Source organism: Triticum aestivum, chromosome 2D, assembly GCF_018294505.1.
Source record: "Triticum aestivum cultivar Chinese Spring chromosome 2D, IWGSC CS RefSeq v2.1, whole genome shotgun sequence".
Lineage (NCBI taxonomy): Eukaryota > Viridiplantae > Streptophyta > Magnoliopsida > Poales > Poaceae > Triticum > Triticum aestivum.
Genome location: NC_057799.1, coordinates 523,949,618 through 523,966,801, shown reverse-complemented (window position 1 = coordinate 523,966,801; position 17,184 = coordinate 523,949,618). Strand labels below are relative to the sequence as shown.

The window sequence follows — 17,184 nt, the reverse complement described above, 5'->3', positions numbered from 1 at the left end:
TGACCGAAGGTAAACATCACGGGCGGAGGCCACAAGGTTACGAACATCGCTCCATGCCTCCATTCCGTTGGTTAATCGGGAATCACAGCATCGCATTAACTCCAGAATCAGCACAAAGCTCCGCCCGCCATGTTCGTAACGATTCCTGGACAGGACAAAGCTGGCGTAATGTGACAGGAGCCTAGCACGTAGTAGTTCGTCGTATAAAAGGCCATGCTGCCACACGAACAGAATTCCCAAGCAAGCAAGAAAGCCATGGAAAGCATGAGGATCTCCCTGCTCTCCCTTCTCCCGTTCCTTCTCCTCGCGATCGCCGCCGAGGCAACCGGCGACGACCTCAGCACGTTCATCGTCCACGTGCAAGCGGAGGAGAACCGCGTGTTCGGCACCGCGGACGACCGGAAGGCGTGGTACCACTCGTTCCTCCCCGACCATGGCCGGCTCGTCCACGCGTACCACCACGTCGCCAGCGGATTCGCGGCCCGGCTGACGCAGAGCGAGCTCGTGGCGATGTCCGCCATGCCCGGGTTCCTCAGCGCGACCCCTGACCGGACGTACACGACGCTGACGACGCACATGCCCGAGTTCCTTGGGCTGAATGTTCGTTTAGAACGAAGACTCAAAAAGCGTCCGTCTTTAAATTAATATAAAACCCTTCAGCAGGCAGCATCCAGCAAATAAAGCGAAAATAAACAGCAGGAAGTTAACGGCCGAAGCCTAAATACGATACATGCAACCGGCCTAAACCTGAATAAGAAGAAACTGAACTACAGAACAGAGGCAGCCAGCCAAAACGAAGTAGAAACACAGCGCCTTAGTGACGAGCAGCAATCTGGATCAAACGTATCCGCTCCATGGCCTCCTTCATCCGGTCAGCGTCCTGCCGTTTCCCCAACGGCGTCCAAGTCTGGAGGAACAAGTGGCATTTGAATATAATGTCAGCAGGGTGAGAAGGAAATTTTTGCTCGATGGTCATTTTGTTTCTAGTAGTCCAAAGAGCCCATAAAAGCGCCACTACGCATTGCCATAAAACACGTCCGTACCCACTCCTATGGGCCGAGAGAATAACGCGGAGGTCAGTAGCCGAGAGCGGGTTCCAATTTTGACCAAAAGCATCTCTAACCGCACTCCGGGCAAAACGAGCAAGGTGGCACTTGAAGAAGATGTGGTTTGCATCTTCGAGCTCACCACACAACGAGCAAGTGCCATCGGAAGGCCCATTCCGTTTAGCGATGTTGTTAGAGGATGGGAAGCGGTCGCGAAACAATTGCCGAATGAAAACTTTCATTTTCAGGGGGATAGACGCTTTCCATAGCCCCCTAGCTATGTCTAGGGTCGGTCCCTCGGTTAGCTTAGCGTATATAGACTTAACCGAAAACTTCCCGGAGCTTGTGAGGGACCAAGACACCGTATTGGCCTCGAGTCGAAGCGCCACACCATCTAAAGAAGTACGAAGCCCATCCCAACAGGCCCGCTCATGGTCTAGGAGAGGTCTTTTGAAGGAGATAGCAGGCGGGCTGGTTCTAAGCGCATCGGCCACGAGTATGTCTATGTTAGTGGCTAGTTGGTAGATGGCATAGTGGCTGCGCCACAACGGTTCCGGTCCGAGCCAATGGTCGAGCCAAAATCTCGTGGAGTTGCCATTGTTAACGCAAAACTTAGCACCTAACGCAAAGGCCGGCTTGACGGCCTGAATCCCGTTCCAAAAAGGCGACCCTTTCGCCTTAGAGGTGAGGAAATTCCCATCGGGAAAATATTTAGCTCGGAGGATGTCCGCGCAAAGCCCCTGCTCATTCTGGGCGAGTTTCCAAATCCACTTAGTGAGGAGCGCAACATTCACGAGTTTGGAGTTTAGGATCCCTAGGCCGCCAAATTTCTTAGGACGACACAGCGCTGCCCACTTGATTAAGTGATACTTCTTTTTAGACCCAGTTCCTTCCCAAAAGAACTTGGATCGAGGAGTGTCAAGCTTGGCATGAACGCCATCAGCCAGCAGGAACATGCCCATGGTAAACATGGGTAGGGAGGAAAGGCTAGTGTTAGTCAGAATCAACCTAGCGGCAGAAGAGAGAAATCTGCCACACCAGGGGCTAACCCGGTTCGCCACCTTGCCATACAAGGCTTCCCACTCGAGAACAGATATGTGCTTATCTGAGATAGGGAGGCCCAAGTACTTAATCGGGAAGCTCCCAAGCTTGCAGTTGAGCAAGTTGGCAATACGGGAAGCGAGGGGCGTGTCCATCCCAATGGCTGTCACCTCGCTCTTGAGAAAGTTGATCTTAAGGCCGGAGATAATCTCGAAAGCTAGGGGGATGAGCTTAATCGAAGCTACACTATGGTCATCCGGCTCAAAGAGCAACATGGTGTCGTCCACGTAATGGTGGTGCGTGATCCCACCGGGGATGAGGTGGGGACAACCCCGCGGATGTGACCGGCACCCTTAGCCTTGTTCACCATGGTTGAGAGGGCGTCCGCAACAAAGTTAAAAATCAGAGGAGAAGTAGGGTTTCCCTGCCTTAGGCCTCGCTTGTTGCGGAAGAAGTTCCCAACCTCTCTGTTTATTGACACCGCAGTCTGACCCCCCGAGACCAGGTGCATGATACGGTGGACAAAACCTGACTCGGATCCCTTTTGAATAAGGACCTCACGAATGAACTCCCAGTTCACTCGATCGTAGGCTTTCTCAAAGTTCTGCTTGAGGAGCACAGCCGGCTGCCGGGTCCGTTTAAGCTCGTGAATAATCTCTTGCAGCACAACCGGCCCTTCGAGGATGTTGCATCCTTTGACGAACGCCGACTGACTACGGTCAATCACGCGTTGCGCCACCGAGGCAAGCCTCATCGTGTAGGCCTTTGCGCAAATTTTGAATGGCACATTAATGAGGGTGATGGGCCGGTATTGCTTGATAGAGTCGGCCCCTTTGACCTTAGGTACTAAACCTTGGGCTGAACGTGGAGCAGGGGCGGCGGAGGTACACGTCGGAGTTCGGCGCCGGCGTCATCGTGGGCGTGATCGACACTGGCATCTTCCCCGACCACCCGTGACGGCATGCCACCGCCACCGGCCGAGTGGAAGGGGCGCTGCAACTTCAACTGCACCTCGTGCAACAACAAGCTCATCGGCGCGCGCAACTTCGTCGCCACACTCAACGGCCCGAACGGGACTGACGCGCGGGTGCTGCCGGTCGATGACTTTGGGCACGACACTTACACCGCGAGCACCATGGCGGGAGCGGTCGTGCCGGGCGCTAACATGCTCGGCCATGCGTCGGGCATCGCCTCCGGGATGGCGGCACGCGCGCACATCGCCATGTACAAGGTGTGCGATCTTAACGGAGGGTGCGAGGCGTCCGACATACTGGCCGGTGTTGACGCCACCGTGGGCGACAGCTGCAACGTCATCTCCATGTCTCTCGGCGGGCCGTCGGTACCCTTTGACCAAGATCCTATCGCCATCAGGACGTTCGGCGCGATCGAGAAGGGCATTTTTGTGAGCATTGCTGCTGGCAACTCCGGCCCCGGAGAGAGCACCGTGAAAAACAAGGCTCCATGGATGCTCACCGTCGCCGCGAGTACCATGGACCGCTCCATCCGTTCGATCGTGTAGCTGGCGAATGGCGCGTATTTTCACGGCGAGTCACTCTACCAGCCAAACGCCGGTGAGCCCGATGCCTTCTACCCATTGGTGTCTGCCGGCGCGAGCGGGAAGCCGCTCGCCGAGTTCTGTGGGAACGGCTCGCGGGACGGCGTCGACGTCAAGGGCAAGATAGTGCTCTGTGAACTCACGAGAAACATCTTGGCGATGAACCAATGTCAGGTGGTGCTGAGTGCCGGCGGCATCGGCATGATCTTGGCGAACCAGTTTGCCCAAGACTAAGACACGTTAGCCCAAGAGAACTGTAAGCTGCGAATCACTCCAATCGATCTATCTTAGCTCATATGCTCAGATCTCAATATTACAGGAGAATTCGAATTGGGGGGAGGAAGGAGGACAGAACAGACTAGCCAACCCACACGCTATCCTATCCAATCTCGGCCGAAGCCGCCACCACCACCCGTTACAGTGCCACTGGTACAGTTAAGTAGTGCCTGGCTAGCGAGCCCATTCTGGGCCGCGTAGACGAGCTGGAGCCTGACTGCTTCTCTTGGGCCTGGCCTGTTGCTCTCTTGCCGGTTCGCCCTATAGCGCATCAGGTGTTGTCGTTGCCTCATCTGTAGTGCTGCTGACAATCCCCCCTGGAGAAGAAATGGCTTGCCCCCAAGCCGGAGCATGAGGGAACTGTTGCTTGAGCATCGCGTGGTCTTCCCAGGTCGACATCGACGCTGGGGAATGGCTCCATTTGACCAGAACTTGAGCGATCATCTTGTCTCCTCTTGGTGTCAGGCGACGATCGAGGAAACGAACCGGAATCTGCAGGTGAGTTGCTGACGAAGGAAGTGACTGACATACCTGCTGATCAGACCCGACCTGGCGCTTGAGGAGAGACACATGGAAGACTGGGTGCACCCTACTGTTTCCCGGAAGTGCCAGTCGGTACGCTACTGCCCCAACCTTAGCCGTGATCTTGAAGGGCCCGAAATATTTGAAAACCAGCTTATGGTTTGCTCGCGGAGCAATGGAAGACTGAATATAAGGCTGCATTTTCAGAAAAACTGACTCCCCGACCTCAAAGGATCTCTCTGTCCTATGCTTGTCAGCTTGAGCCTTCATTCGTTGTTGCGCCCGCAGAGAATGTTGCTTGACTGATTCCATGACAACATGTCGCTCATTCAACCAATGTTGGACATCAGAATTTCCAACGGCATCAATGGGTGAAATGCCAAAGTAACGAGGGGAGTGCCCATATACCAGCTCGAAAGGAGTACAGCCTGTTGATGAATGCCAGTTTGTGTTATACCAGAGTTCACACAGAGGCAGCCAGCTGGACCAACGATTTGGGTGGGCACTGATGAAACATCGGAGATACCCTTCCACCTGCTGATTGACATGCTCGGTTTGTCCGTCAGTCTGCGGGTGTTGACCTGAGCTCATGCGAAGTTTAATGCCAGTTCTGTTACACACTTCTTTCCAGAAAATGCTGGTGAAAATAGGATCTCTGTCCGACACCAATGAGACAGGAAGGCCATGAAGGCGATACACGCGATCCAGGAAGGATTCAGCAACTGTGGCAGCTGTGTAGGGATGTTTGAGCGCAATGAAATGACCATATTTGGTCAGCTTGTCAATGACCACCAGTATGCAATTATAGTGTCTTGAAACTGGTAAACCTTCGATGAAGTCCATTGTCATCATTTCCCATGGCTGTGAAGGCACTGGCAACGGTTGCAGTAGACCAGGGTAAGGAACACGATCAGGCTTAGCGAGTTGACAAACCTGACACTGCTGTAGAACCTGTTTGATCATTTTCTTCATATTCTTCCACTGGAACAGCTGTGAAATCCTGCGGTAAGTTACTGGGAACCCAGAGTGTCCACCTGCTGAACTGGCATGCAAACTGTCGATGATCTTGTGTTGCAACTTTTCATCTGAGCCAATCCAAATGCGTTTCTTGAAACGGAGCAAGCCTCCATGTAAAGTGAACTTAGGATCTGCCTTTGGATCCACGGCTAGTTTCTGCAGAATAGCTGTTGCACTAGGATCAGAGTAGTAACTGTTCATGATTTCTTGCAGCCATGCCGGTTGTACTTCAGAAATTGTATAACAGGCACCAGGTTCATGTGGTCTTCTGGACAAGGCATCTGCAACTCTGTTATCTGTCCCCTTTCTGTACACAATCTTATAGTCCAGGCCCCATAACTTGGTGAGAGCTTTTGTTGCCAAGCTGTGTGCAAACACTGTTCTGTTAAACTAACCAAAGCTTTTTGATCAGTGATAATGATGAATTCCTTCAGTTGCAGATAAGAACGCCACTGTTCCACCGCTAAAAGAATTGCCAGTAATTCCTTTTCGTATACTGAAAGTGTCTGATTTTTGGGTCCCAAAGCCTTGCTGACAAAGGCCAGGGGTGCCCATCTTGTGTTAGTACAGCCCCAATACCACAATCACTAGCATCAGTTTCAATAGTGAAAGTTTTCTGAAAGTTTGGAAGAGCCAACACAGGAGCAGTAACCAAAGCCTGTTTCGGTGTTTGGAAAGCTGTGTCCTCTATGCTAGTCCAAACAAACACACTGCCTTTGCGTAGGAGATTAGTCATTGGTTTAGCAATAACCCCAAAGTGATGAATAAATTTCCTGTAATAGCCAGCCAGCCCAAGAAAACTTCTCACTTCCTTTACTGATACTGGTGTGGGCCATTGTTCAATGGTGCTAACCTTCTCAGGGTTGGTGGAAACACCATCTTTGCTGATAATGTGACCCAGATACAACAACCTTTGAGAGGCAAACTCACATTTGGAAAATTTCACATACCACGTGTCCTTGCTGAGTACTTCCAACACCCTTCTAACATGATCCAAGTGCTGCTCAGTGTTTTACTGAAAATCAGAATATCATCAAAGAAGGCCATCACAAAAGTTCTCAGCATCTCAGGTTCTTGTGACAGGGAAACATTGATGGCACCTTGGAAAGTGTTAGGTGCCCCTGTCAAACCAAAACCAACAACCAGGAACTCAAAGTGCCCATGGTGGGTTTGAAATGCTGTCTTGTATTCCTCTCCAGGAGCTAATCTAATTTGATGATAACCAGCCCTGAGATCCAGTTTTGTAAACCATTGAGCACCATGTAATTCATCCAGGAGCTCATCTATCATAGGCATAGGATAATTTCCCTTGACTGTAAGTGCATTTAGATGCCTATAGTCCACTACCATTCTCCAAGTATGATCTTTCTTCTTGACCAATAGGATAGGTGAAGAAAAGGGACTGTTACTCCTCCTAATAACAGCAGAATCCAACATCTCCTGAATTTGCTTCTCTACCTCATCCTTCAGTTATGGGGCCAGCCTGTAGGGCCTGTGAGAAAATGGTCTAGCACCAGGTATAAGGGGAATGGCATGATCACAAGCTCTTTCAGGAGGTAAACCAACAGGAACAGCAAACACATCTTTATATTCCTCAATAAGTTCCTGAATTTCTGGTATAAGAGCAGGAGCATTCTCATCAGTCACCACAGACAGTTCTATGATGGTATAAGCAAACTCAACAGGTGCTGCCCCTTGAATTGTTACTGACTGTCCATGCAAGGGGAAGGACATCCACCGTTGCTCCCAGTCTACAGTCATTGGACTATGCTTAGCTAACCAGTCCATACCCAGAATTCCATCATAGCAGCTGAGAGGCAGTACTCTCAGGTCATGCTCAAACTGAACACCTTGCACTGACCACTGGCAGCTTGGTACATAGCTGTCACAACTCATAATTCCTCCATTAGCAACCTTTACTTTCATTGTTGTACACTTCTGCACTCCTGCCAATGTGCTTGCTGAATTTGTATCTACAAAAGAATGGGTACTGCTTGAATCCACTAAAAATGTTCTCTGTTGCCCTTGAATAACAACACTTAACTGAAAAGCCTTGCGGTGGGCTGATTTCCCTTCAGCTGCCTCTGATATAGCCATAAGATTCACTTCTTCATCCTCATCAGTAAGTAATTCTTCTGCTGATGTCCACTGAAAAAGTTCAACCATTTCCTGTACCACATGCAGTGACACTGTCTATTTACATTGGTGGTCTCTGCTCCATTTCTCTCCGCACATGAAACACAAGCCCGTGGCCTTGCGGTAAGATCTCAGTGCTTCCCATTTGTCCTCTCCCAGCTTCTGATGCTGAACATCTGAATTAGTTCGCCTATCTTCAGCAGTTTTGGTCGTAGCTGGCTTGGTCGAAGTGACTGCCTGTGTATATTGTTGCCGCTTGACAGAGTGACCTTGTTGAGGAACAGAATTTGTCAGTGACTCATGCAAGAGCGCCAGTTCATAGGCTGCGTCCAGATCTGACGGTTGCTGTAATGCCACCAGCAGTCTGACAGTCGGGTTCAGTCCATCGATGAACTTAGTAACATAATGCACTGACCCTGGAACAGCTTCATATGCGGATAGCTGATCATACAGTTCGGCGAACTGCTCCACATAATCTTCCACTGAACCTGTCTGAATTATGCTGTGGAATTTCTGAACCAGCGCCTCATGCTGATTTCGACCGAAATGGCACTGTAGCAGTCTGCAGAATTCTTCCCAGGATGCATTTGGTGCTCTTCTCTGAACCGATTCCAACCAACGCGCTGCTGCACCTTCGAACAGTGTAGAGGCAAATTGGACCCAGAGATGCTTTGGCGTGCCACACATGCCGAAATAATCTTCGCATCTCGATTGCCAGAGCCTCGGATTGGTGCCATCAAAACGGGGCAAGTCGATGCGCGATGCAAATCCATAGGTGTCAGTATTCTCTCGGTGTAATTCAGCCAGCCGTGAACTGAATATTGAACTGTGGTCAGTTTTCGTACCTCTGGCTGGTGGTGGAATGTACGGAGCGTGATCCTTCCCCTTGGCCGCTGGAGCAGACCGACTGCCCTCAGGTACGGCGTCACCGTTGGCGGTCGTGATTTGGCTTGCCGGCGGTCGACCTCGTGTGTGTGAAATGGAGACGGAGGATGGCCGTTCCAGCCCGGCGCGAAGCTCGTCCATGTCGACGCCAATCGACAGCTTGAGGTCGTCGATGCGCGTCGTCAGATCGCCCACGATGGACCGCATCGACTTGGCCGCCTCCTCCTCTTGGCGCTTGAAGCGTACGTCGAGGGACTCCGCCAGGTCGGCCTTGAGGAACTCGTACACCGCCTTCGTTGCCGGCGACATGCTCTCCATGACTTCGCGGCGTCGGCGCGCCGCGAATCTCGTCACGTGGGGATGATGGAGCGGAACTTGTTGCACCAGGATCGAAGCTCTGATGCCAGTTGTAAGTTGCGAATCACTCCAATCGATCTATCTTAGCTCATATGCTCAGACTCAATATTACAGGAGAATTCGAATGGGGGGGGGGAGGAAGCAGGACAGAACGGACTAGCCAACCCACACGCTATCCTATCCAATCTCGGCTGAAGCCGCCACCACCACCCGTTACAGTGCCACTGGTACAGTTAAGTAGTGCCTGGCTAGCAGGCCCATTCTGGGCCGCGTAGACGAGCTGGAGCCTGAGTGCTTCTCTTGGGCCTGGCCTGTTGCTCTCTTGTCGGTTTGCCCTATAGCGCATCAGGTGTTGTCGACTTGTCGTTGCCTCATCTGTAGTGCTGTTGACAAGAACGTCCTACCGGCGTCGAGCGTCGACTACCTCACGGGTGTAGCCATCAAATCTTACCTGGGAGGACAGCTCCCAGTGGCGACTATCGGCTTCAAGGGCACAATGTTGGGCCCGTCACCTGCTCTCCCTCGATCGTTTTCTTCTCATCTCGTGGGCCTAGCCGCCAGGGCCCTGGCATTCTGAAGCCCGACATCACGGGGCCCGGGGTGAACATGCTCGCCGCATGGCCGTTTCAGGTCGGGCCGCCGTCGGCACCAGTTCCCTCCGGACCGACCTTCAACATCATCTCGGGTACGTGCATGTCGACACCGCACCTCGCCGGCATTGTGGCGCTGATCAAGAGCAAGCACCCGGACTGGTCACCAGCGGCGATCAAGTCAGCCATGATGACGACGGCCGACATCACCGACCGCTCCGGCAATCCCATACTCAACGAGCAGCGTGTGGCGGCCAACTTCTTCGCCACTGGCGCCGGACACGTCAATCCAATCAAGGCCGCTGACCCTGGCCTGGTCTACGACATCACCCCCGAGGATTACATCGGCTACCTCTATAGCATGTACACGAGCCAGCAGGTCACGGTGATCGCGCGCCGGCCGATCGACTGCTTGACCACCTTGGTGATCAGCGACCTGTTGAATTACCCGTCGATCTCGGTCGCTTTTCCGGCGACCTGGAATTCGACAGCGCTGGTAGTCGTGAGGCGCAAGGTGAAGAACGTTGGGGAGGTGCCTTCGGTGTACTATGCGGCGATCGACATGCCGAGCAGTGCGGTAAGCGTGGACGTATATCCGAGGGCGCTGGAGTTCATGGAAGCAAACCAAGAGGTGATCTTTTTGGTATACATGTGGCCGAGGCAGAGTGGTGCAACGGTGGTGCAGGGTGCTCTACGGTGGGTATCCCAAAAGCATACTGTGCGGAGCCCAATCTCCGTCACCATTGCTTGATCACAGACTTGATTTCTCACATGATAGGTCGACATGGCTCAATTACGTTTATGTTTTTCGCACAACTTGCTCATTGTTAGTTTGTCTCGACTTAATTTCCAATAATTCAGTTGCCTAAGGAAACGGCTATGTGGAGGAAGTGAGTTGATGGCCTGCAAGTGAACATGATTTGGTTAGTATCACATACGCTACTACCATTCATCCCCGCTCCTGTAACTAAATGATAATTAAGGGGTCTTCTCTCGTGTATGCAGCTTAAAAGCGGTCTTCGTTTGCCCCCTATTGCAACGATCAAGAATGAAGGGAGATAGGCCCTACCTTTTCTTTCTCGACCTTTTTTTTGTCATAGTTGCAAGTTCATCCTCAACTCACAATAGGCCCGAAGTTTTTTCCTTGCATGTCCACCATCGACTAGCAAGTGGGCCCGACTTTTTTGTTCTACATCAGTTGCAAGCCCACCCTAGACTTGCAACCGGTTCACCCTTTATTTTGCCTCGGTTACAAGTTCACCCTCGACTCGCAACTGGATCCGATTTTTTTGTCCCAGTTGCAAGTTCACCATCAACTCACAAATGGGCTCGAACCGGGCCATACCCATTTTTGCCTTAGTTACTAAGTCACCATCAACTTGCAACTGGGACATACCCTTTTTTCTGTCCTAGTTGAAAGTCCACCCTCAACATTCAACTGGGCCTGACCTTCTTTCCTAAGTCGCAAGTCCACCATCCACTCTCGACTTAATGGTGAACAATTTTAACACGATGAACATTTTCTACATACATGGCAATCATTAAATTCACAAAAAAATTAGCTTGACGTACATTTGTAAGTTTCACGAACTTCTTTAAAATTTGCAAACATTTTATATTTCATGGCCTTTTTAAATTTATGAATATTTTTCTAATCAATGAACATTTTTTAGTACTACGAAATATGCTTTTAATCGTGCACACAACACATGGCGTTTGGTGTACTTTTCTATTGGACACCAGTCCGTGATCTGTTATCAAAATCTAAATAAAACAATGTGCAACTTATTATTTTGAGACACAAACAACATGCAACTCAGAAGAAGAAACAGCGTACAACTATTAGAAAGCAACTAGATGATAACCCGCGCTGCTGTGGGAAATATTTAACACATAATGATAGAGATTATATTCGACAATATCATGTGGTTCAAATCTATTATATATAAAAAGTACTTTACGGACTCGCGAGAAAAAGATAAATTTACTAGAAATTATCACAATAATCAGAAACATCCAACCATTAATTAAGTTAATTACCCGATTACAGCCTATGGATCTCTGAATTAATATTTTGATGCTAAGGTTGGTATTAATTACCCACCTATGCCCTACATTAGTTTTAATGGTCGACTCCACGCTCAAAAGAAAAAAAAACATAGGGTTAGGTGCTGACTAAACTTGCGAATAACTAACGCACGTAGCCGCCGCCATAACTCCTCACGAACGCGGCCGCCGCTGTCCAAGCCAAATCAGATTGAGAATTCCTCACGCACGCGGCCGCCGCTGACGCTGCCAGGATCGCCTTCATCTCAGTGCCTTCGTCGGTCGACCTGCCCTCCTCGCTGTGCATGGACGTTGGCACAATCAGGTTCCAGACACGCCTCTTGCATGCAACCCTACAAGCAACAAGCAAGGAGAAGGAGACTGGCACCAGATGGGTCAAATTCTATTTGGATAATCACAGTAGCAAGGAGATTGATAGGGATTTGCTGCACGTACTGCCTCCACGCATGATCGACAATTATGTTCCAAGCTGCCGAGAAAACCATGGGTAGGACCGCGACCACGTCCTCCATACCGGACGCTACGGCGGCCACCATATTTCGATTGACATGTTGTCCCAGCCGACGCCCACATGGACGCACCTCCGGCCAGTCGGTTCTCCTTCAGGTGCATGCATATCCACGTCAATCTTGCCGCATGTATTAACCATGCATAGATCCGTGCAAGATCCATTAATTGGATCCAAGACAGCCTAGAGCCAGGTAATGGTACGTTACATAACAAGATCTCTTTCATTTGGCAGATCCATCTATTTCTTTGCAATGCAGATACAACTTTGGGAGCCTTAGCAACGTGGAAACTGATCTGCGTGTATCCATCAATATGCAATTAAATTATTATGTGCTTATACTTTTTTTGTTCCTTAATATGGATAGCCTGTTTTCGCAAAAAAAAAAAGGATAGCCTGATATACAAAATTTTACAACATATGCTTTCAGGCAATGACAAAAGGCCAAGAATTAGACACTGATGCATTAGGCGTACATGCATATGACTGATAGTAGAAGTTGTTGTAGAATGCAGATTTTTTGCATTTAATTTTAGCAAAATTACATACAGTGTGTTGTGGTTATTTCAATATGAGCTATCCTTTAATTTTTTTTTCCTAGGGAGAACCTCCATTTGCGTACTTTCCGAGTAACACTGGTAGAAAAAAGCCCTTTAGTCCCGGTTCGCAACAGCCTTTAGTCCCGGCTGTGCAACCGGGACTAAATATGCGCGACTAAAGACCGCCCCTTTAGTCGCGCCTCTTACGGACCGCGACTAAAGGCTTTAGTCCCGGTTCGCGTGGCTGACCGGGACTAAAGGCCCGTCCACGTGGGCGCCAGTGGTCCGTCGGGGCGGAGGACCTTTAGTCCCGGTTCTTGTGGCTAACCGGGACTAAAGGCCTCCTCCGCAGGTTTAGGGTTTTAGCCCCCCAAACCTGGTTTCTTTTTAATTTGTAGTGTTTTATTTCTTTTATATTTTATTTTGTGTTTTATTTTAATTTTGATGAAGTTTCAGTACACATATTCTACGCTACTATATACATGCATATGAAATTTCAAACAAGAAGAATTCAAGAGGAATATATAATATATATTCAATCTCGGGTGACCATATACAACTTCGAACAAGTTTCCATACATAATTAGGATGGATGACCATATACAACTTCGAACAAGTTTCAATCTCGGGTATGCATATAAATTTCTTCGTCCTCGGTATAGTGTTCTCCTTTAGGATTGATGACTTCCCTCATGAAAAATCCTGCTAATTCTTCTTGAATTGGTCGGAAGCGAGCTTCTGGACTAAGCCTCCTCCGCAAGTTATCCGTCGCGTTCCGCACGCTATCCGATGCCTTCCGCTCAGAGGTGTGTCTCCGGATGTTCTCACAAACATAGTATCCACATAGATTGGTCCCCGGTGGCTGCTTATCCACATTAACTAACCTTCTGAAATCTAGCTCATGTTTGAATTCACCGACAATTTCTTCTGAGAACCGTCTCCAAACCCTACAGGGCAAAGAAAATTAAATGAACAAGGGAGTTATTAGTTACTTGATATTAGGAAATGAACGAAAGAGACCGATCGATATAGAGCTCAAATGATTGAAAATAATTACTTTTGCAGCATTTTTCTCATGTCGGCCCAACGCTTTGCATCCGAATCCATAGAGTCCATGATTAGAACTCTGGAGGTGTGAAGTTCAATATTTAGCAGAATCCAGTGGAACCTGCGGACACGTTACATGCACAGTCATGCATAACTCATCGATTAGACATACCATGCATGGAGTAAACAAAAGAGAATGGGCACAAGAGAGAAACACTCACCCAAAATGGTAAGGAAATAGAATATGACTTTTGAGTTGATGCTTTCTAAGAAACTTGTACAAGTCTTTCTCCACGTCTTCGGGGTGATGTTGTAACACATGTCCATTAACGATATGTGGGTCAGTGAACCCAACATCATGGATGTTTCTTATTTTGCATTCCCAAATCTTCAATCTGCATAATAGCGTACGCAACAATATAGTTAGGACAATATATATATATAGTGCAGGCAATGAAGAACGAGATGAGGTAGAAATAAATCACTTACAGAACGTAGCAACTCAGCATAGATTTGTCGAGGTCGCGCAGATTGAACAGCTGGAACAATTCACTCATATGAACTTGTACAGAGTACCGTTTGGTGTGATGCTCATCTGTAACATCCGCATAAACATATTCTTTGTCGGCCCATGTTATGAATGGCTTGTACCAACGTAGCAGATTTCGCATTTGTGGTGGTAGACTCTTTTCCCGCGCAGGCTCGACGAGAGGCCCATTCTGCACATATTGTAATGCTATCTCACATACTGGCGCATCCTCAAGGCCTAAGAAGGCACGAAGAGTCAAACCCATCTCGGACGCTTGTTTCATGGCACTCGCTACAGTCAATCCAAGTGCTGCCGCAGCTGCTATGATCTCGGGGTCCTCTTCCGGACCGGCTTTCACTATGAGCGGGGGGATCGATTGTTTCTTCTGCATCCCGAGCTGCTCAACTTGTTTCCCGTTTTTTTTACTTTCTTCTTTCTCCTCCTTCAAAATTTTTGCTTGCCTACGAAGTTCATGTCCATAGTCGTCAGGCATATTCAGCTCGGCTTGGGACGGTGTCGTCAAAAAATCCTTAGCCCACTTCTTTTGCTTCTCAGTGAATACTTGCTTGGGCTCAGGCTCTTTTATCGCCTTCATATCCGCCTTCCATTTCTCATAATCAGCAGACGCGTCCAATTTGGTTTCAGCTTCACTAAGTTCCCAAGGCCTTGGGAGGAGAGGCTTCAGTGATGGCTCCGGTACCCTTGTGGTCTTAGGTACATAAGGGTCCGGGTTAATAGTCTAGGAGCGGGTTTCCTTGCTGTCCGCCTGCTTCTGCTTCTTCGCCGGAGGTGGATTGGGGGGCGTCGTACCCGCCGGAGGAGGATTGGGGGGCGTCGTACCCGCCGGAGGTTGTGGATCGGGGGACGGCGTCGAATGGCGTGAAGGAGGTGTAGGTGAACCACCACGACCACCACCACCATCGGAGGGGGGTGGACTTGCTAGCCTTGGCGCCTCGCCTGGAAACACTATGTACTTCTTTTTCCATAGAATGATCTGGCGCTTGACATCTCCAAGTCTTCTCTCCCCTTCGGGTGTAGGTTTGTCAATCTCCAGGTCCTCAAACCCTTGGACTATGTCTTCCACCGTGACACGAGCATAGCCATATGCAATGGGGTTGTTGTGGTGGAGTGCTCCAGGTGTACAGGGTAAAGCACTGCCGCTAGCTACCTTCGTGGAAACGTTCCCCACGGGATAATGCAGATCACATTCTTTCATCTCCTTTACATCATCCACGGGGTAGTGAGGCTCCGGTGCACGAATCTCGATCATCGGTGCACTAGCACCAGGCGGGGCATCCGTGGAAGCCACGCTGCTTCTCCGCTGCTGGCTTCCGCGATCCGCTTCATGATCTTCATGCGGCCCTGTAGCCGATTTTTCTTTTACTAGTTCATGCACGGTCTGCTTCAACACATGGAGTTCCGATGCAAACTTCTTCATAAGATCTGCATCCCGGTCCGTCTTTCTCTTACGGCTTCTGTAACACTACGGGTCATTGTCCTGGGAAAACCCTACTTTCCATGGAACTTTGCCTTTGCCTCGTACACGTCCTCCGTGTTCATCATTCCCGAGGGCTGTTGTCAGTGCGTCTTTCTCTCTGTTGAACTTGATCAAGCCCTCTTGAGCTTGGGTCATTGCGTCAATAAGGGCTTGGGTGGGAGCAAACAGTCTCTGCCGGTGAACACACACCCCTGTCTCCGGGTCTAGCGATCCCCCATGCCCGTACCACCAGCTTTTGGCCCTTGGGTCCCATCCCTCTGTACCTAGAGGGATTCCTCGCACCCTCAGGTCCTCCTCCATCTTCTGCCACCTAGGCTCCGAAAGGCGGTATCCTCCTGGCCCCGTAATATGATGGAACTTTTTCTTACTCGCATTATCCTTATTTTTTTTCGATATTTCCTTGAAATGCTTCGATTGCTTTTGCCTCACAAATTCTGGCCAATCATCTTTCAGTTTCTCATGTTGTCCATTGAAATCCGGAGTCTTGCCCTTGTTGACATAGTCACGGGTTAAATTTTTCTTGAAGTTCCGGAATGCTTCGCCCATCTTCTGAAGAGCGAACTCTTTAACTAGCCTCCTCCTCTGACGTCCACCCGGAACCTCGTTACCGAATTCATCGACTTTGTTGTATTCCGGAGGTAGAATGAAATGTTCCATAAGCTTTCTCCAGCAATCCTTTTTCGTTCTCTTGTCGACAAAACTGAAACCAAGACGTGCCTTCTTTGGCTCCTTCCATTCCTGGACGGTGATCGGGACGTTGTCTCTAACAACGACTCCGCATTGGTTGATAAACTTTGAGGTGTGCTGTAGGGGCTTGCCGGTTTCACTGACAAACTCAATGGCATATGTTTCTCCTGTTTTCATCGCCTTGGATTTGCCACGCTTTGTCGTACTCGATCCGGAGGGCTAAAAAAAGAAAGAGAGTCGCGCGCGTTAATACATATGTATTCACATTTCAGTAAGTTTGTATCACGAGAGGCTCAATGTATATATACCTCGCCGGAGGTGGTTGCTACTTGCAATTCGAGATCGTCGTTTGTTGACGGTTGACCTCCGTCGACAATGTCCGTTCCTTCACCTTCTTGATCATCGACAATCTCTGTTCCACCGTCAAGGTTCAGAAAAGAAGAGACTACATCCTCTTCTTGCTCATATTCTGAGCCCGGCACATAAGGAATCTCGTTGTTGATGATGCCCATTAAATAATGTTCAGCCTCCGGATCCCTAAGCGGCTCGGCTCTATCGTCCGCCATATGTCACTCCTGCATGTAGTAAAAATTCTTTAAGTATAAAGGAATTAAAAAATAAGATTAAGGGGACATAGAGGAGGAGGAATTAAAAAATAAGATTATTGAGCACTGCCAAGTATTTTGTTTTTCCTTTTTTTCCTTTTCTTTTTCCTTTTCTTCTTCCTTTTCTTCTTCCTTTTCTTATTTTGTTTTTCCTTTTCTTCTGTTTTGGTTTCTTTTGCATTGGTTTCTTTTGTTTTGTTTTCTTTGTTTTTCTTTTTGGTTTTCATTTGGTTTCTTTCTTCTTCCTTTTTTCTTTTTTTTTTCTTCCTTTTTCTTTCT

General features: G+C 49.1%; 1 pseudogene; it reads left to right on the top strand.

The window, feature by feature from the left end:
* Positions 1-255: 255 nt before the first annotated feature.
* On the top strand, positions 256-10,176 carry LOC123049758 (subtilisin-like protease 4; annotated as a pseudogene).
* Positions 10,177-17,184: the final 7,008 nt, after the last annotated feature.